This window comes from Dermochelys coriacea, chromosome 1 (assembly GCF_009764565.3).
Source record: "Dermochelys coriacea isolate rDerCor1 chromosome 1, rDerCor1.pri.v4, whole genome shotgun sequence".
Taxonomy (NCBI): Eukaryota; Metazoa; Chordata; order Testudines; family Dermochelyidae; genus Dermochelys; species Dermochelys coriacea.
This window is the reverse complement of record NC_050068.2, coordinates 58427219-58448401: the sequence shown is the minus strand read 5'-3', so window position 1 is coordinate 58448401 and position 21183 is coordinate 58427219. Positions and strand designations below refer to the sequence as shown.

The 21183-nt window shown below is 43.8% G+C and overlaps 1 long non-coding RNA gene across 1 annotated transcript; it reads right to left on the bottom strand.

Annotated features, from left to right (window-relative positions):
• Positions 1 to 427: 427 nt before the first annotated feature.
• Positions 428 to 19432, bottom strand: LOC122457950. Its single transcript, XR_006277740.1, has 3 exons — positions 19114 to 19432; positions 7858 to 7865; positions 428 to 441 (listed from the first exon to the last, which is right to left on the bottom strand). It is a non-coding gene; the product is annotated as an uncharacterized LOC122457950 (long non-coding RNA).
• Positions 19433 to 21183: the final 1751 nt, after the last annotated feature.

Sequence of the window (21183 nt, the reverse complement as noted above, 5' to 3'; positions counted from 1 at the left end):
TTGGTCCTGGCGGCTGCTGCTGCAGGGCAGGCAAGTTCCCCCCCTCCGCCTCTTCCCCCAGCGTGCTGGGTTCCTGCCCCTCCTCCTCTCCCTGCCTGCCGCCCATCAGCTGATGGCCCTTGTGAGGAGGGGAGAAGCAGAGCTGCAGCATGCTCTCTCGCTGCTCGCTGCTCCGGGAAGGAGGCGGAGGCGGAGTTCGAGAAGAGGTGGGGACGGGGCCGTGGGGAAGGGGAGTGGAATCAGGGCATATCCCCTCCAGCCCCCTGCCATGAACTGCTCTGGGCAGGGGGCTGTGAGCACCCCCACAACCCTAGCCCACACCCCGAACCCTCTGCCCTGACCCCTGTACCCCCCTCACACACCCCCAGCCCTCTACCCTGACCCCTCCACCCCCCACACACCCCAGCCTCCTGCCCTGACTCCTGCATCCCCCTCACATGCCTCCAGCCCCCTCTTCACACACCCCCAGCCCCCCTACACCCCATGCCCGGACTCTTGCACCCTCCACATTCCCACCCCCATCCTGAGCACAAAACGGGAGCTCCTGCAACCCCCCCCCCCCCACATTCCCACCTGCACCCCTCCCACCAAATGGGAGCTTCCCAAGTAAGCACTCCACACCCAAACCTCCTGCCCCAACCCTGAGCCCCCTCCCTCATTCTAGCTCCTGGCCAGACCCTACACCCCATCCCCCAGCCTGCACCTTCACCCCCAGCCCTGTGCTCAGCACACTCCCACCCTCAATTCAGTGCAGAGAGAGAGGAAAAGAATGGGCTAGAACCAGGGAGAAGGTAGGTACCCACTCTATGTGGGCAGGGCTGGGACCCCAGACCGGCAGCGGGCTGAGCAGGGCTGGCAGCCGGAACCCCAGACCGGCAGCGGGTTGAGCCGCTCAGCCCACTGATGGTCTGGGGTCCTGGCCACAGGCCCCGCTCAGCCTGCTGCTGGCCTAGGTGAACAGAACCCCAGGCAGGCAGCAAGCTGAGTGGGCTGGCGACGTAAAATCAGCATTTTAATTTAACTTTAAATGAAGCTTCTTAAACATTTTGAAAACCTTGTTTACTTTACATATGGCAATAGTTTAGTTATATAATATATAGACTTAGAGAGAGAGACCTTCTAAACAACATTAAAATGTATTACTGGCACGTGAAACCTTAAATTAGACTGACTAAACGAAGACTCGGCACACCACTTCTAAAAAGTTACCGACCCCTGGGCTAGAGCAACCACAGTTTGGGAAGGCACTAGGAAGTCTGGGATATGGATAGTTGGACCCAGGCCCAACTAAGGCATTATAGACTCTGGAGCCCGAGGTTGAAAACCAGGGTTCAACCATTCTTAACCTGGAGTTACAAATGAGTATAGATGCACAAGCCCTAGGTTAATAAACCTAGGGTCTTCTAGCTCAAGTTCTACTAACCCCATGTTTACCCTACAGTTTAGACATACCCTCTGAGTACATTTCCCAGACCTGAAGAAGAGCTCTATGTAGCCTGAAAGCTTGTCTCTCTCACCAACAGAAGTTGGTCCAATAAGAGATATTACCTCGCCCACCTTGTCTTTCTAATATCCTGGGATCAACATGACTGCAACACTGCACTGCACATCCACAGACAACTCCTGAAAGTTGTGCCTCCTCCCAGGTGGGGAACCCCCCGACTCAGGAAGTAACCCTCAGAAGATCAGATGGGGGGATGGGTACTTCCTGTCCGTGAAACAGCAAACGTCTTTTTGGAGTCAGCAGGAGGGGAGCTGCTTCTGTTCCCCCTTTCAATAGTAAATACATGTTCTGTTGTTACTGAGCTTGTGTGTGTGTTGTCATTCCAGGGGCTTGCCTGCTTGAGCTAACCCACCAAGAAGGGGAACGCAAGGACACACAAGACTGGTGGCAGCAGGTGGGATCAACATACAACAGGAGAAGGAAGGAAAATAGCAGATGACAGCAATGAAGAGGGTGACATGCAGCACGGAGCCTCAAGAATGGGAAGATGCAGGCCAAAACGCCTGGTTTTTATGCTGAACCATTTACAGGGGCTAAGGCTGAGTGGAGCTCCCGAATAGGACACTTTGGATGAGCTGCGAGGGTGAACCAGTGATCTGAGGGAGAGAAGACCTTTTTGTGTGCTGCTGTTGAAAGGCAGGTCCCAGCATATTTGCACATGCCTGCCCCCCACCTAAGTACAGGCAGATTACAAAGCCCTGAAAATAGCACTGGAACTGCAGTTTGATCTTCTCTTACATGAAGACTTTTCAGACCAGAAACGCCATACTGGAGAAATGCTCGGATTATGGGAATCATCTCAAGAGGCTAGCAGCAAAAGCCGATTGGGATGAGGAAGAACAGTACAGGATGATGATCCAGTAAGAGATGACTTCACTGCAAATGGGGCCAAGAGGATGTTTGGATACAACTGAGGAGTGCAAAACTGCAGATGCTCAATGAAACCATTGCACTAGCAAGTGATCTGGAACAGATCTATGAGTTGGAAAGGCATGAGGGAATAGCACTGAGGATTTGGGACCATGGAGCTTAGACACCAGCAGGGAGAGCAAAGGAATCAACAATATAATTAAAGTTTGCAGCAAGCGGTGGAAATAGTGGCCAGGGAAGTTGGACAGCTTCAGACAGAAAGGCAGCGAGTAATTCCATAGCAACAAAATGGTACTGAGATTGAGGCATGCAGGTTTTCAGTCAAGAGGAACGAGCCAACCCCTTGATCAGGGGCCCTGCAGTGAATTAGTAAATGCCACAGATGATTGGGCCTGCTGGAAATATGGAAAATCTGGACAATTTTAATGGGATTGTTCATTGTTTAAAACAGATATTGGACAGACTAATGCAGGGAGTACAGTCACAAGCTGTCTGCCAGTAAATTATAGGCCACTGCAGTATTTATCTGCTACTGTGGGGAGTAGCACCTGCCTCGAAGTCGTGGGGGAGTCTCCAGTGAGATTCTAATAGATTCTGGGGTACAAATTTCTGTGTTACCTGACCTTTAAAGCACCACTGCTCTAAGTGCTCTAAAATCGGTACAGTTAATCAGATTGCCTTGACATCTGGCGTGCCTCGTGGGGGCATGGGGTACAGTCAGTGATCCAGATTTGGGGCCATTTACCAATGGGGTTTCTGAGATACACCCCCAACCATTTTTTTTAAAAAAGCTGACACAAACTGGCAGTGTTTTTTTGCTCACAGATAGAGCTCAAACCAGGGCTCAGTTCAAAGCATCAGGGTTTCAGATGCTCTAAGGTTTCCCCAACAGAGTGTGTGTCAGCCACCAGCCCTTTGAGGGAAATCAAATTAAAATGTTATTTGAAAAAAAGAGTTTGCTTCTCCAGTTAGGCATGCTAAGACTCATGTACCTAATAAATTACACTGACCATGGGCACAGACAGAGATTAATTATCTGGAAAACTGTTTGTACACCACAGGACTGAGCATCAAGAGTATGTTATGGTTAAGGTTAAAATTCTGTCACAGATATTTTTAGTAAAAAAGTCAGGGACAGGTTGTGGGCAATAAATAAAAATTCAGAGCGTAGCCAGACTTGCAGCTGCTCCAGCCCTGCCGTTACTCCTGCAGCAGGGGCTGACTGCTGTTGCTCCAGCCCTGGGGGGCTGACCCAACCTCAGCCACTGCTCCAGCAGGCCTGGGGCTAGCCCCCGGTCAGCTGTTCAGCAGCTCCAGGGCTGACCGCCAGCCAGCTGTTCTGGGGGCCATTACTCCAGGGGCAGGCCACTGTTTCAGCGGCCCTGAGTCTGACTGCGGCTGCTCTTCTGGCGGGCTGGTCACCATACAGCTGTTCTAGTGGCCCTGGGGCTGGCCACAGCAACTGCTCCTGCAGCCGCTGCTCTAGCCCTGCTGCAGAAGTAGTCCTGGAGGTCCCAGAAAGCAACAGAATCTGTGCCAGAATCGTATCCTTAGTTATGGTTCTTAACACTGAGCACCACCCCAGGCACTGAGAGTTCAAATCCAACATGGGGTGGAAATCAGACGTTTAAAAAGCCAGTGTTATTGCTCCAATCTGCCTCCATCAAAAATGATTTTTTATTCTGGGGAAATGTAATCTAAGTACAGCAGACTATCCAGAAGGTGCCAAAACATTTTTTTTAAAAAAAGAAAATAAACTACACAAACAAATGCTTCCTCGGAGGGTGGGATTGGAACTGGGAAGGGACATGAGGGTGAATGACAGGGGGAGAATAGAGGCAGGGGCATCTGTGAGCCCCACATTCCCCTCCTATGTGTGTGTGCTCCAGTGTGGGGGGCCCCCAACCCATCTAGAGGGATGTGAACCCCGCTTCATATGAGACAGGTTCTGAAGGGGCCTTCCTTATGTGAGGGTCTGAGCCCCTCTCCATGCCCCCTCATGTGAGCTGGGATATGGGGGTCCCTGTCATCCTAGAAATGTATGAGCCCCACTCTTGCCCCTCAGTGTATGTGCCAGGATCTGGGGAAGCCCTACCCATCCAAGGGGGTCTGAGCCCCACTCTCTGCCCCCTGTATTTGTGCCAGCATCTGGGGGGGGGTCTTCCCCCCCTTGTGTGAGCCAGGAACTGAGTGGCATGCCTTTCTGGAGGTATTTGAGCCCCTCTCCTTAACCCCACCCCCTCATGTGAGCCTGGATCGGGGAAGCCCTTCCCTTTGGGTGGGGAGCTTAGAATAGGTACGCTTGACATGCAGCAAGAACATGGTGCTGAGACCGGCATGAGGACAGAGCTGAGAATGGATGTGCTTGACGCACATCTGAAACTCTCCCACACTGGGGAAGGGAACACCTTCTGGGCCGAATGGAGCAGTTCACAGAACTATTATTTCATGGCTGTATTCATCACTGTGTATTCTCTTTTGTCTGAGACCATCATGTTGAGATTAATGGACCACTTCACACCTTTCTGAGCCTGCGATGCTGCTGCTGGATATGTAGACTATATACGATCTGAAACAAGGGTCCTTGATTTCAAAAGAGCTAATTGTAAAAATTAAGGGAACTAGTCAGGGAAATGGACTAGATTGAAGAACTCAAGGATCTGAATGTGGAGAAAGCTTGGAATCACTTTAAGTCAAAGTTGCAGAAACTATCTGAAGCCTGCATCCCAAGCAAGAGGGGGAGGGGGAGAGGAAATCATAGGGAAGAGTTGCAGATCCAGCATCTCAAACAGGTTATTAACAGAAAGCAGGAAGTCTACAAGGAATGGAAGATGGGATGAATCAGCAAGGAAAACCACCTCTTGGAAGTCAGAAAGCGTAGGGATAAAGTAAGAACTGCCAAAAGCCAAACACAGTTGGACCTTGCAAAGGGAATTAAAACCAATAATGAAAGGTTCTAGAGCCACATAAATAAGAAAACAAGGAGAGAAGTGGTACCACTAAGCACTGAGGATGGGGTGTAGATTAAAGAAAACTAGGCATGGCCCAATGCCAAATAAATACTTTGCCCCTTTTTAATTAGACTAATGCCTAGGGATAGTGGTAGGGTGCCTAATAGGAATGAGGAAATTGAGGTAGAAATTACCATGTCCAAGTTGGAAGTGAAACTCAAATAGTTTAATGGGACTAAATCGGGGGGAGGGAGAGGCAGATAATCTCCATCTGAGAATATTAAAGGAACTGACACATGAAATTGCAATCCCAATAGCAAGGATTTTTAATGAATCTGTAAACTTGAGGGTCGTACCCTATGACTGGAGAATTACTAATATCGTTTCTATTTTTAAGTAAGGGGGAAAAGTGATCCAGGAAACTACAGGCCTGTTAGTTTAACTTCAATTGCATGCCAGGTCTTGGAACAAATTTTGAAAGAGAAAATAGTTAAGGACATAGAGGCTAAACAGTAATTGGGATAAATACAACATGGTTTTATAAAAAGTAGATTATGTCAGATCAACCTGATCTCCTTCTTTGAGAAGGAAACTGATCAAAAGAAATGTAGTAGATCTAATCTACCTGGATGTCAGTAAGGCATTTGATACAGTTCCACATCAGAAATTATTAGTTAAATTGGAGATGATGGGGATTAATATGAAAATTGAAAGGTGGATAAGGAACTGGTTAAAAGGAAGACTACAAAGGGTCATACTGAAAGGGGAACTGTCAGGCTGGAGGGAGGTTACAAGTGGAGATCCTCAGGGACCAGTCTTGGGATCAATCTTATTTAAACATTTTTATTACTGACCTTGGCACAAAAAATGGGAGTGTGCTAACAAAAATTGTGGATCACACAAAGTTGGGAAGTAGTGCCAATGCAGAGGAGGACTGTATCATATAAGAAGATCTGCATGACCTTGAAAACTGGAGTAATAGAAATGGGATGAAATTGAATAGTGAAAAGTGCAAGATCATGCATTTATGGACTAACAACAACGTTTGCTATATGCTGGGGACTTATCAGTTGGAAGTGACAAAGGAGGAGAAAGACCTGGGCACACTGGTTGATCACAGGATGACAACGTGCCGCCAATATGATGCAGCCATGAAAAAGCCTAATGCAGTCCTAGGATTCATCAGGTGAGGTATTTCCAGTAGATATAGGGAACTATTAGTACTATTATACAAGGCACTGGTGCGACTCCTCTGGAATAGTGTGTACAGTTCTGGTCTTCCATGTATAAGGAAAATGAATTCAAACTGAAACAGGTGCAGAGAAGGACTAGTAGGATGATCTAAGGAAGGAAAACCTAACTTATTAGAGGAGACTCATTAGAGGAGACTCAAAGAACCTGGCTTGTTTAGCCCAACCAAATGAAGGCTGAAGGGAGATATGATTACTCTCTATAAATACATCAGAAAGATAAATACCAGGGAGGGAGAGAAGTTAATTTAAGTTAAGCAGGAATGAGGACACAAGAACAAATAGACAAACTGGCCATCAACAAATTTAGGCTTGAAATTAGATGAAGGTTTCTAACCGTCAGAGGAGTGAAGTTCTGGAACAACCTTCCAAGGGGAGCAAGGGGGCAAAAAACCTAACTAGCCTCAAGACTGAGCTTGATAGGTATATGGTGGGTATGGAATGATGAGACTGTTTACAGTGGCATATAGCCGATCTGCAACTGCTAGCAGCAAATATCTCCAATGGCCGTTGATGGGACACTAGATGGGGAGGGCTCTGAGTTACTACAGAGAATTCTTTCCCAGGTGTCTGGCTGGTGGTCTTGCCCACATGCTCAGGGCCTAACTGATCACCATATTTGGGGTCAGGAAGGAATTTTTCCCCCCGGTCAGATTGGCAGAGACCCTGGGGGATTTTCGCCTTCCTCTGCTGCATGGGGCACAGGTCACTTGCAGGTTTAAACTTGTATAAATAGTGGGTTCTCTGTAACTTGAAGTCTTTAAATCATGATTTGAGGACTTCAGTAACTCAGCCAGAGGTTAGGAGTCTATTACAGGAGTGGTTGGGTGAGGTTCTGTGGCCTGTAATGTGCACGAGGTAAGACTAGATCATCATGATGGTCCCTTCTGAGTCTATGAGTCAAACTGCCTCCCCCTTTTTCATTCTCCCTCTGATTTCATACAGTATTATAATGGAGTGCCAGCTCTGCCTGTAAAACGACAACTCTTCAGCTATGTCAGAGTAGCTTTACCAGCATAATCCTATAGTGCAGATACACAGGGCCGGTGCAACCACTAGGCAAACTAGGCGGTTGCTTAGGGCACCAAGTGGCTGGGGGTGGCCAAAAGCACGCTCAGGGAGGTGGTGGAGTGGAGGTGAGCTGGGTCAGGGAGGCACGGGGAGGGCCGCCTGCAGCAAGTAATGGGGGGAGGGGAAGGGAAAAAACCGCGCAGGGGAACCGCTCCCCGCCCCAGCTCACCTCTGCTCTGCCTACTCCCCTGAGCACGCCACCCCGCTCTACTTCTCTCCCTTCTTCCCTTCTCTTCCCTTCCCCAAACAGCTATTTGGCGCCGCAAGCCTGGGAGGCAGGAGAAGCGGAGCAGCAGCGGCGTGCTCAGGGAGGAGGCGGATCAGAGGTGAGCCGGGCCGAGGGGAGCTGCCACATGGCGGGGAGTTGCCGCACTCGGCTTCCCAGGCCGAGGGGAGGGAGGGAAGGAGGGGGCAGTGGGGAGCTGCCTCATGCGGCTCCCTGGGCCGAGGGGGGGGGGGATGGCAGCAGCTGGGAGCTGCCACGGGGCAGCGCCTCAGGGCGGGGAGCTGCCGCAGAGTTCTGGGGGGTCAGCGCAGGCTCAAGGTGGAAGTTTCGCCTAGGGCGCGAAACGTCCTTGCATCGGCCCTGCAGACACAGCCTACAGAAGGGTTTTTTCCATTAGTATAGGAACACCACCTCCCCAAACAAAGGGCTTGTCTACACATACAGTGCTGTAGCACTTAGTGCTTCTTGGGGAGGTGGAACTAGTGTCTTCACTAGGTATGTCGATGAGAGTTCTCCCATTAGCATAGTGCGGTCTACATTGGGGGTTAGGTCCGTGTAACTGCATTGCTCAAGGGTGTGGGTTTGGGGGGTGGAATTGAAGGCAAAACAAATGTAAACATCTGAAATCCAGAAAATGAATAAATAAGACACATTATTCCTGAGCAGGGTGGCATGGGAGCTTGGCCAGAGTGCGTCGGGGAGGGTCCAGTTTGGAGGAGGCATAGACTGGGTGGACCTGGGGTCTGACTAGAAAAACCTGGCTGAAGCAGGAGCAGGAGTCCCAGCTGCAGTGGATATGGAGAGTGAGGGGCCCAACTCAGTGTGCAGTTCAGGCTACATAACCAAAGTTGCATGCAGCCCTCTGGTAAGCTGCTGCCTGTGATGTGCACTCAGCAGAATAGGGCAGAAGACAGTAAAAAGCAACTTATTACATGTAAATGGCTCCTACAGTGCCAACTAATGGATTAATGGGATATGAAAGGGAGTGGGAGCTGGAAATGTTGTGGGGGAGGGGCACATGAAGTCACCATAACAACCATGTAATAAAACTGTCAAGGTTTTGAGACAGACCATGGATCAGTTTTCTCTCACCAGCCCTGTTAGCAACTATCTATTGCAAACATTTCAAAGCAGGACCATTAACCCCATTCCACTATAACAAAATGTGCAGGATGGGGAAGGAGCACTGAGGATTCATATAGCAACCGTATGGCCTAGTGGAAAGACAGCTGGATTGGAATGATTCCTAGCTCTGCCACTGGCTTGCTTGGTGACCTTGGAAAAGTCACTTCAACCCTCTGCATCCCATATGTTAAAAGGGGATAATGATGTGAAGTTCTTTGAGATCTACTGATGAGCAGCACTACATTATAGCTAGGTCTCTTGATCATTACCTAGTCACAGTAACACATTAACTGCAAACCTAGGTGAGAACTACAATTTCTAGATGACCATTAGCTCCTACCAAACATACATTTCTCTTCCTGTTCAAAAAAAGAAAGAAAGTTAAATGGCAAAAAAAAATTCTTTACCACACAGTTAATATTGCCTGGAGAGAGCTTGTGCCCTTCAAGAACATGGAGGTCAGCAAACTCAAACTTCAGAAAATACAGAATTAAGGTAAATGCCCACACAACCTTACCACTGCCTTCTTTGAGCAATGCCCCAATATCCCCATAAACACACACATACACTCCTACTCTGCCTTTTCACTGTAATGGACAAGCACAACCAACACTTGCCCTACATTCGAACACTGAGCCCACTCCCCGACCACATCTGTCAAATTTAACAACATCTTCATACTCTTTTGCAACCCATTTCACAGCCACTTGTACATAGGATACCATCTGAACCTATACTTTCTCCTAACCATCATTTAATCCACACGCTGCTCTCATATCCTACCTCACTACTGACAATACCCATGGCAAGAAGATCCCAATGCTCTGCTACTGACACAACCTACACAATTTTGTATTAAAATGATGCCAGCTGGAACCTCAGCTTGGGCCCTCTTTCTTTTGGTAGTACATATGGGGTACTCAGACTCAGATCTCCACACATCACAATCACAGGTCTCCAAACTAATCCCCAGATCTCCTCAAATCACAATCACAGTTCTTCCAAGGTGTTCCAGTTTATTCCTCCACCATTCAATGCAGCTACACCTAACAGAGGAAAGGCAGCTGGGGTGCATTCATATAATTCCAGTGGATGAGTTAAGGTTTTTTGGTCATTTACCTTAACTCTGTATTTTCTAAAAAAAGAAGAACAGGAGTACTTGTGGCACCTTGGAGACTAACAAATTTATTAGAGCATAAGCTTTCGTATGCTACAGCTCACTTCAGCGGATGCATAGAATGGCAAATATAGTAAGATTATATTTAGAGAAATAGATATCTATACACATACACACACACACACACACACACAGATAAATTGGCAGTTACCATACAAACTGTGAGAGGCTAATTAGTTAAGATGAGCTATTATCAGCAGGAAAAAGAAAAAAACCTTTTGTAGTGATAAAAAAAAGCACAAACATTTAAACAAAACTGACATTTTGAGCTGTAACAGCATAGGCTATTTCCATTTCTAGCTAAACACAGACCCTGGCACATAGATATGGAAACAAGTCTCCCAAAATGTTTATTAGCCAGCCAAAGAAGAAAGCAGAGCTGGATATACATTTAAGATCTGACAATCTATCCGTGCACGCCTGCTGAGAGCGGGGATTCATCTGCCCAAGAAAGGGCAGGGACTAAGCTGATCTACAGTTATCTCAGTTTGTCACATTTATCTGATTGTAGAACGAATGAGCTCTGAAGTGCCGTGCCACAATACAGAAAATACACTGCAGAGTAGCCCTCCTTATTTCTCTGAGTTTATCTAAACACTTCTTCTAATCTTAATCAAAGACTTTTTGTCCCTGTTTTTCTGAATTTTGTTATATTGAAGACCTTACACTTTGCCCCCCCAAAAAAGAATAAAAAGCAAATCCATATCCATTTTCATAAGGTCTGACAGCTGCTGCCAGTGGGGAAAAGAAGGCACTGATAGAATTAAATATTGCTTTTCTCCACGATGGTAGGGATTATCTACAAAGGAGGCATTAGATTTGATTTGTGATCAAGCAAACTGAGCTCAGACTGCAGAATCAAAGAAACTAGGGAAGGAAAAGGCTTATTGTTATCTAGTCCAGTGCAGGTACGTTCCCTATCAGTGTCAGTGCGGGTATGTTCCCTATCATTTCAAGCATGTTTTGGTAGTCATTTGTTCAGATTTTGGGATACAATTTTTATCATCTGCAATCTTCACAATTATATACCACTGAGTACCATATATACTGAAATATCCTAGGTGACTTTCAAAAACTGTGAGGGAGAAACAGTGAGCGAGACAGTCACATCAAAGCTTAGTAACTCTTAATCCTCTAATCTTCCAGGTTTATGGAGTCTGCAGATTTACATAAAGGAATTATTAGTAATTCTGAAGTGTGTTTACTTCTGCAAATGCCAGAGTTTAGCATGACTGATTGATCATAACATACAAACAAGATATACATTGGTGTGTGTAATGTGTAAAGTAAAATGCAGCAGTAGAATAGCTATGGAAAGAAACAGACAGAATTCTAGAAAAATAAAAAAGCATGGAAAATGAAAACTTTTCCTCAACTATAGGCATATCTAGTGCCACTTACCACATTTGTTTGATGATTTTTTCTCCAAAAAATAAAATAAAAAAATAATTAAGTTGATATTACATCAGCAAAGTTTTAAAGATATGAACCAACAGTTCAAACCTTAGAAATATTTACCCCCATTTCCTTAAGATTCCAGACTCTAACGGGGTAAATTTTATTCCTCAAACAAAAAGAGAACTAACTAACTGGCTGGCTCGGTGTCCATAAAACTGAAGAAGCATGAAGATTCTGAAACTTGTGAAAATGTCTGGAGAAATACAGAATATGTTTGGGAAATCTCAGTAGTGGTATTGATCTATTTTAGGTGCTGTGGTTGAGAAACTTGTGACCTAAGATCCCTTAGGCACTTTTGAAAATCTCCCCCATATCATCTATTAATTTACAGGATTTAGATACATATTTTCCACTCATCTTAACCCACTAAAATGAATGGAAGATGTTTCTAAAACTTTGAAAGTATCAACCAGTATTTATAAGGTGCTTCTTATCTCTGTATCAATTTGGCCAGACATTAGCCATGACATTTATATAGCCAGGACCTGCAGCTACATTTATTGACTGTTTGGCCCTGTTGCCTAGGCAGATGCCAGATGCTTTTCTCACTGTTCTCTGGATTGGGAATGTTCAGTCAAAAGCAAGCAACACCTGCAGCCAGGAGCAATACCAGTTTACTCTAAATAAAGTAATCCTGTTGGACCCTACCTAAATGGAAGGAAGAGATTGATCAGATGGGCTCAGCTGTAGTGATTTGCTGCACTAAGGAATCAGATCAGTTTCATGCAACACTTCAGTTCCCAAAAAAGGAGGGAGCAGCATGAATCTGCATAGTTTTCATGGCATGTCTTAAATCCTGTTCTTTAAAAAAGGTAAATTTTATTAAAAACAAAAAGGAAAGAAAATACATCTGAAACTTGGGCTATTGCTAGATTTTAAAAGAGCAAATATAATAATTAAGCATCAAGAATAACCTTCTTGAGGTCCAACTTAATGGTTACAAGCAAAACAAAAGCATTTGGGGGTTAGCACAGGGGAGTCCACAAGCCATAAAAAAATAAAAGAGATAAACCTAATTGCATTTTCCTAGTCATTTCCTGATCTACTTACATATCTGGGGTTTCAAAGGAGGTATGATTTTTCATACTTGGCTCAAAGCTTCTTACAGCATAGTCCAACCCTGTCTCTTCTCTCTGGGAGAACAGCACAGACAGACAGAAGGGGAGTCTTGTTTCAATTTTTAAAAGTTCTAACCTTCCCATTGGGTCTTTTGGCCAGGTGCCCACTCACTTCCTTTTATCTATGCATGCAGTCAGACTTTTTAACCCTTTACAGGTAAAGCAAGTCGAGAAGAGCTACCAAGAGGGATTTTGTAGCTAACTGGCTGGCTCGGTGTCCATAAAAGGGAGTTACCTCCCCCTTCATTTATCACAGCATTGTACAAATAACTGGGCATATTATTGGCTTTTTTGCCTTCCATGAAAGATTCCAGTATAAGACATTTTTAATGCTTCTAATGTTACTGTGCAATATATAGTTCACAGTACCTCCCTGTTGCCTTGTAGCTTCAGAGGAGAAAATGGCCCCAAAATATTTGTAATACATCAAATGCTAGAAGGCTATAAATGATCTTCTTACTTCCCTCTCTTCAGTAGATATACTGTACAGTAGATTTCAGAGTAGCAGCCGTGTTAGTCTATATTCGCAAAAGTGAAAAGGAGTACTTGTGACACCTTAGAGACTAACAAATTTATTTGAGCATAAGTTTTTGTGAGCTACAGCTCACTTCATCAGATGCATTCGGTGAAAAACACGGTGGGGAGATTTATATACACACACAGAGAACATGAAACAATGGGTTTTTTCATACACACTGTAAGGAGAGTGATCACTTAAGATGAGCTATTACCAGCAGGAAGGACGGGGTGGGGGGGAAGAAGGAAAACCTTTTATGGTGATAATCAAGGTGGGCCATTTCCAGCAGTTAACAAGAATGTCTGAGGAACAGTGGGGGGTGGGGTGGGGGGAGAAATAACATGGGGAAATAGTTGTACTTTCTGTAATGACCCATCCACTCCCAGTCTCTATTCAAGCCTAAGTTAATTGTATACAGTTTGCAAATTAATTCCAATTCAGCAGTCTCTCGTTGGAGTCTGTTTTTGAAGTTTTTTTGTTGAAGGATAGCCACCCTCAGGTCTGTAATCATGTGACCGGAGAGATTGAAGTGTTCTCCGACTGGTTTTTGAATGTTCTAATTCTTGACGTCTGATTTGTGTCCATTTATTCTTTTACGTAAAGACTGTCCAGTTTGACCAATGTACATGGCAGAGGGGCATTGCTGGCACATGATGGCATATATCACATTGGTAGATGCGCAGAGGAATGAGCCTCTAATAATGTGGCTGATGTGATTAGGCCCTATGATGGTGTCCCCTGAATAGATATGTGGACAGAGTTGGCAACGGGCTTTGTTGCAAGGATAGGTTCAGCAATGTTCTTATTAACTGCTGGAAATGGCCCACCTTGATTATCACCACAAAAGGTTTTCCTCCTTTCCCCCCCTCCTTCCTGCTGGTAATAGCTCATCTTAAGTGATCACTCTCCTTACAGTGTGTATGATAAAACCCATTGTTTCATGTTCTCTGTATGTGTATATAAATCTCCCCACTGTATTTTCCACTGAATGCATCCGATGAAGTGAGCTGTAGCTCACAAAAGCTTATGCTCAAATATATTTGTTAGTCTCTAAGGTGCCACAAGTAGTCCTTTTCTTTTGTACAGTAGATGCTCAGCTTGCCTCGTCGCCATCCATACTGTATAAAATAACAGTATTACGAAGGGACAAATTCTCCTTGCCAATACATTAAACTCCCACTTAAGCCAATGGGGGTTATTTGTCTATTGTAGGGCAGATCTTTTTTTCTTCTGCTCTATTTCTGTTCTGCACCCATCCCCAAGGTATCTGATCACCTCTGCGCTCAGAGGGTGCTTTGCAACTTCAGCGCACTACACAAATGTCAACAACTCAATCGATTTTGAGATCTGAAAGAAAACTCTTGTCACCCCAACAATAAAAAAAAAAAAGATAAATCTCTTCTATTTTAAGTTTTCAAATAGAACTGCCGAGTAGACAATTGTCAGAGACAATCCTGAGTGAAAGCTGCAATTCAGTGTAAATAATCAATTCTTAGGTGAGCGGTTTGTATAAATAGAGCGGTTTGTATAAATAGAGCCACTGAGATGGAAAAGGACATGACATTTCTAGCATCAAAGGAATCCAGATATTTCAAAGAAGTGTTTGGAAATCTAAGGCAATTAGTTTAATCCAAAATATTTCCCTTTACAATTTAACTGAAACTACAAAGAACTGAATGTACCTGACACAAAAAGCAAACAAACAGTTTTTGATGAAGGCTTTTATTAATCCAATACCTTGTTAGTCACAGGTATTTCTTCACAAAGAGCCATGACAGACCTTGTGCATTCACACCCCCTCTGCACACCAGGCTTTTTAAGGAAAGACTGTGCTTCCCTGTGCTCCCCAAGGAGAAATGTGGATCTTCCCTGCCCTCTGGTTAGGCCAGTGACTAAAGGACATGGTTTGGTCCCACATTATTATAAGCAATGGAATAAGATAAGTTTGCGGCCACGCAGGATCGTCAACAGCATTGACTCTTTACATATCCACACAATGTTTAAGCCACGTCTGCCCTCTATTCTGCAAATACTGTTTCCTGTGGGTCTAATGGGAAGCTGCGGTGCTTCTTGTCCTCTGAGTTTACCACACAACTTTGCCATCTTCTGTCCTTTTTACTAGAGAAGAGTATTGTCACCTTGGATTCCTAAAAACAGCAGGAAAACCCTTCCTTTTCCGGTAGCAACAACAACGAGAGAGAGAGAGAGAGACCTGCCACATTAGGATATGGGTGTTAATTTGTGAACTAATATTAAAAATTCTAGGGATTCCCTGTTGGAAAGAAAATACCAAAAAAGTGCTGAATCTAAGCTATTTGTGCAAAACACACAGACCAAGCCTTTACTCATGTGAGTAGCCCAAATGGCTTCAGTGGGACAATTTTTGTATGACTAAGTTTTTGTAGGGTCTTGCCTATGTTAAAAGTAAGAATTTTGGGAAAAATCCTCAATAGCTGAGGAGACAAGAGAAGACTGTCAAGCAGCTGCATTTTGCATTCATAAAACATTGTCTAAGATTACTTTTTACACAAACATTTGCAACATCTTGAAATTCATGAAAATAGTTCTTAGACTAGAAGGCTTTTCTAGCAGATGGATTCATACAGACACCCTATTTAGATAGTGTTGTATGCTCTGTTAGGTACTGTAAGTACATTCTGGTTTTGAGAATTTATAAATACTATGAAATCAGGAGAAGTTATCTGACATGGTCTTACGGTCCAGTTTCCTTTCCTCTTCAGAGTTCAGAGATAGAAAAGTGTATAGCTGAAATGAATGCAGAAACTACTGTAATGAGTTCTGTTCTTTGCAAAAGGCTAGCTCATATTTAAACTAAAAAACATTTGTCTTTACTACAAATGAGAGACAATGTAGAAATGTTTCTACGAAGAAGTACCAATCAAGTCTTTTAGGCTAACACCCTTTATATGACTATGGTATCTTCATTCTCTTCACATGAGTCCTTTCCATTCTTTCATGTCAGACAGAGTTGTCCTTCTGATAGTTTGATGTGTGCAATCCCATAGTATCAGGAAGATACCCCAGGAGAAGGGTGTCATGGAGAAGGGATGGAAGCCAGCTGGAGATCTACTGGAAAGGATAGATGTCAACTTGCGACATATGGCAGATGGCACTCAAGCAGAAAGCATCTTCTCATTACCAGCTAAAGAAACAGCATCTAACAAAATAACTACCTGGCTTTGCAGTTGCTTGAACATGACATGGTGACAGCACTGCTGGCACAGATGGATGATCTCTTCTTGGCTATGCAGAGAGGCCAAACATCAATGCTAACACTATTAGGCCTCTCAGTGTCCTTCAGCACCATTAATCATAAGGTTCTGTTGAGATACCTGGCAGGGGTAAATGGAATTGCATTAATACGACTCTGCTTTTCCCTCTCCAAGTGACCCAAAAGGGAGGTATTGAATAATTGTGCAACCTCTAACATAATCTACAGAGTCTCACAGTGCTCATTCCTGCCACAACTCATATCCACTCTTATATGTGGCTGCTAAGAAAGATCATAAAATTGTGTAGGTTCTAATACCACCAATAAATTGATGACATGCAGTTCTGTCTCAATCATTAAGTGAGGACAGTGTGGTATCCTGTATGGTTCAGTGGCTAGATGAAATAGGGACGTGGCTAAACAAGGACAGCTGGTTCAGGCTCAAACCAGGTAGAGGAAGAGGACAACACTTTGAGGGCATCTCTCCTAGACTGAAGAATTGACATGCAACTCAGGGTGTCTTTCTAGACTCTTTGTAGCTCCTGAACTCCTGGGAAGCAGCAGTAGCCAAAAATGACTTATACTATCTATGCATAACCAGGGGATTGTACCCTTTAGTGTCAGTCAAGGACCTAGCTCTGCTGATCCCTGCCTTTGGCACTTCCAAACTAGAGTGCTGTAATGTACTACATCAGAAACTGGTGAACTTTGCCTGGCAGGGGCAAGGTTACACCTCACAGCACTGGAAGCAGAACTTTCCCAGTGAAGAAAGCAATGCTGTGCAACTGGCTCAAATTTTCTCATGGACTGAATTTAAACTGTGGACCAAGAATTTCCAAATCCTGTTAGAAACTCCCTGAGACATCAGACAAAGCATAGAGGTGGCTGGGAAAGGGTTGATGGGTTCTTTTTTAAAAAAAATACATGTGTTTTAACATTTCAAAGCTCAAAATATCAATTTTTTCACTAGATCTATATCTGGTCCAAAAATGCATGCAAACTTTTCTTTTTTTTTTAAATTTCTACATTTTAACTGTTCTACTGAAAACATAATGGTCTTCTACTGACACACCTTTCTGAGTGTAAACAGAGTTTTGAGGAGGTAAGAGGTTGAGCCATCTCTATTTTAAACAATATAATAATATTCCAGCACTTAGAGAGTGTTTTGGAGATGCAATGCAATGTAAATTAATGAATCATTGCTATTTTTATCATCTGCATCATCATAAGAAATAACTTATACTGTCATTGCTTTATCAGTTACATGGCAGACAGTTCACTACTAGATTTTACAAGAGCTTGCTCAGTTCAAAATATAAGTTCATTTAGGATTTATACTAGATACTGAACAATACTTACATTTTTCTACAGAAAAATCTATCTTCTGTTTAAAGATATATTATTCATAGATCTACTGAGCAATCATATGAACAGTGTGAGACAGAAACAAATCCTAAGCACAAAAATTATGGAGAGAGATATACAGATAGAAGAATTACAGCCTAGAAACCTCCTGCCATCTCAGAATCAGATGACTTAGAAAAAAGATAAAAAAGTTGTCAAGCATATATACCAGCAGTAAGGTTCCAAAGGGAAATGAGAATGGAAGAAATGTAAATGAATTCATTTTAGGTTCCCTTCATACTGCTCTGACAGATTGGGAAGATAAACAAATCGATCAGAAAGAAAACTCACAAAAATAGGGGGGAAATACAAAAGTAAAATGAAAATGAGATGTGTTGCTGCAGTTACATTAAGGGCTATCTTTTCAAATGAGCCTTTTGTTTTTTATCGAGCTCTAATACTCACAGATCATACAACAACTTAAATAAGTGTACACTGCTCAATCAAAGAACCAGCCTTAACCCTGCCCTATGTGCCAATCATCTATCTATTAGGGATATCTAAGTTCACAACAAGAAACTTAGGCCTTGTCCACACCGCAGAGTTTTGTCGCCAAATGGCAGCTTTTGGCAATGAAACAGTGGAAGTGTACATACCATTTTTGGCGACAAAACTCTTCAATTTCAGTGACAGAATAAAACTACCTCGACAAGAGGCATTAAGCTTTTTGCGGCAAACTTAAAGCGATAAAGCGTCAGTATAGACACTGCTGTTCATTGTATCACCATAACTGGCCTCCCCCAGTATCCCACAATGACCACCGTGACCGCTCTGCTCACTGTTTTGAACTCGGCTTCCCTGTATTCCTGCTACACAGGCACGCACCACTCCCCTGTCAACGCTTTGTGAAATTCTGACAGCTGAGCATGTCGCTCATCATTAACATGGAACCCTGCTCTCTCCAGCACTAGGAACACAGTGGCAGGCAGGCAGGCAGATGTGCATGCATGTGTGTGTATGTGTATGTGCTCGCAGAGCTAGGGAGGCAGGGGCTGATGTCAGGGGTGTCCCACTCCTCCAGCCTAAGAACTGGTTGCTTCCAGCGGCTGTCTGAATTTAGAGACAGTATGCCAACCCACTCACTCTCCCCCAGTATGCCGACACACTGTCTCTCACATACACTTTCCCCCCCCCACACACACACACTGTCTCTGTCTCTCCACCCACACACACACCAGCTCCCTGTCACACACTGCCCCCCCACACATACACACATTTCAGTTGAAAAACAGCTGGAAATCTAGTAGGATGCCCATGGAACGATAGAATTGAGAAACCTGCATCATATGATGCTGTACCTGCTCCATGAGGCATTGAAAATCCTTCCCAAAGTACCCTGTGGCCAGTTGCACAGTGGGATAGCTACCCACAGTGCACTGCTCTCTGTGTCAGTGCAAGATCTGCTAGTGTGGGTGCACTCTGCTGACACAAGGAGTATAGTGTGGACATGCCACAGCAGTTTAATTAAAGCTCTTTAATTACAGTGGCATAACTTTTGGTGACAAAAATCTGCAGTGTAGACATAGCCTTAGGAAGGTAAGGTTGAACATGTGTTTTGATAGTGTTTCACTCACTTCCAAAATGGTATCGTTTCCAAATCCTTCTTTGATTGTTAACTCTTTTGGACAGGGACCATGTCTATTTCTGTGTTTTCACAGTGCCCAGCAAAATGGGTAAAACAAATGCTTATAATTTCAAAATTGTTTTTAAGTTCACTTTTTAAATGGGATTTTTTATTTTTCTAAATTTTCCTCAGAATGTATCAATCTTTTTATTTTGAAATTGAAAATGTTTAACTTTGAATGAGTTCCTGTGTTGGGACAAACTGCCTGATCTAACATGGCAATGCAAAAAACCCCAAATCAAACCAAACCAAAAACAGAAAAGAAACAAACAACACCGCCCCCCCCCCCCGTCGAAAGTTATTGTGAAACAAAAACTAACAAAGAAATGAAAAATGGACCACATGGGCCAGACACTTTCTCCTGGACCAGCAGGCCCCCTCAAACCACACTGCTCCCCTTGAGCACATAGACTAAGTAACTGATCTTCATGATGCTCCTCCAGCATGGGAGGAAAGACAACTGAACACAAAGGAGGACAACACTGACAGTGTCAGATGACTGAACTAAAGGAAAATGATCAAAAGGCAAAAAATAAATTTGAAAGTCATTTTTGTGAAAATTTTCATTTTTGTAAAAAAAAGAAGTCATTGTTGGACATGCAATATTTTAATGAAAAATGCTAATTGTCTTAAAATAATAAGTAACATCATTTCAGGCTTTAATCTCCCCTTTTTTAAAAGTTTAATGAAAGCACTACATATTATTTCTCTATGGGCTGATTTCTTCTTGCAATTGATTGTTTCTTAGCACATATCCTTGAATTAATCCAGGGAAAAAAACCTATTTGTCAGCACCTGTTTTTTGTTTTTTCATCTAAATCTGTTAATTTTCTTCTAAAGATTGTAATTTCACTCCTTCCACTGAGCTGTTCATTGTTCAGCAGGGTTCAAATACTGTAAATCATCCTTTCAGATTGGTGTGACAAATCTCTTTGCCACCTGTGTGTTAATTTGCATGTAGATTGGGGACTCTTGCTACTTTACAGAGTAGCAGCCGTGTTAGTCTGTATCCGCAAAAAGAAAAGGAGGACTTGTGGCACCTTAAAGTCTAACACATTTATTTGAGCATAAACTTTCGTGAGCTACTTCATTGGATGCACATCTGTAGCTCACGAAAGCTTATGCTCAAATAAATTTGTTAGTCTCTAAGGTGCCACAAGTCCTCCTTTTCTTTTTACTATTTTGCCGGAGTTTACAATCCTTTAGTCACTTCTCACTGTTTTTCCTTCACTCTGTCTGCTTTGATTCCCTGTCTTATTTTCTTACTTAATCACTTGGTAATTCTGTTATTCTTCACAATCCTCTGGAGAAGTGAATGAAAAAGTTCCAGGCTTCTGTTCAATTTAACTTAAGCAGAAATGGATTAAAACAGACAAGAAGCATTTTCTCCTAGAAATCATGGTGAGGTATCCACTCCTGCAGACTGCAGTGCTATGTGACAGTTGTGGGGCTGGGCAGATAGCTTCTCCCCACATTCCACCCATTCCTGCTATGCTGTACAAATCTGATTGGCTGGCAAGGGAGGGAGTTCCACTCCAAAACAAGGACACAGAATTAACTCTGATCCCTGGGAGGGTTTGAGCGAATGAGCAGATGGGAGATGGGATAGGGGACCAGCCTGGCTGATGTGGAGAGGAAACAAAGGAAGAAGCATGT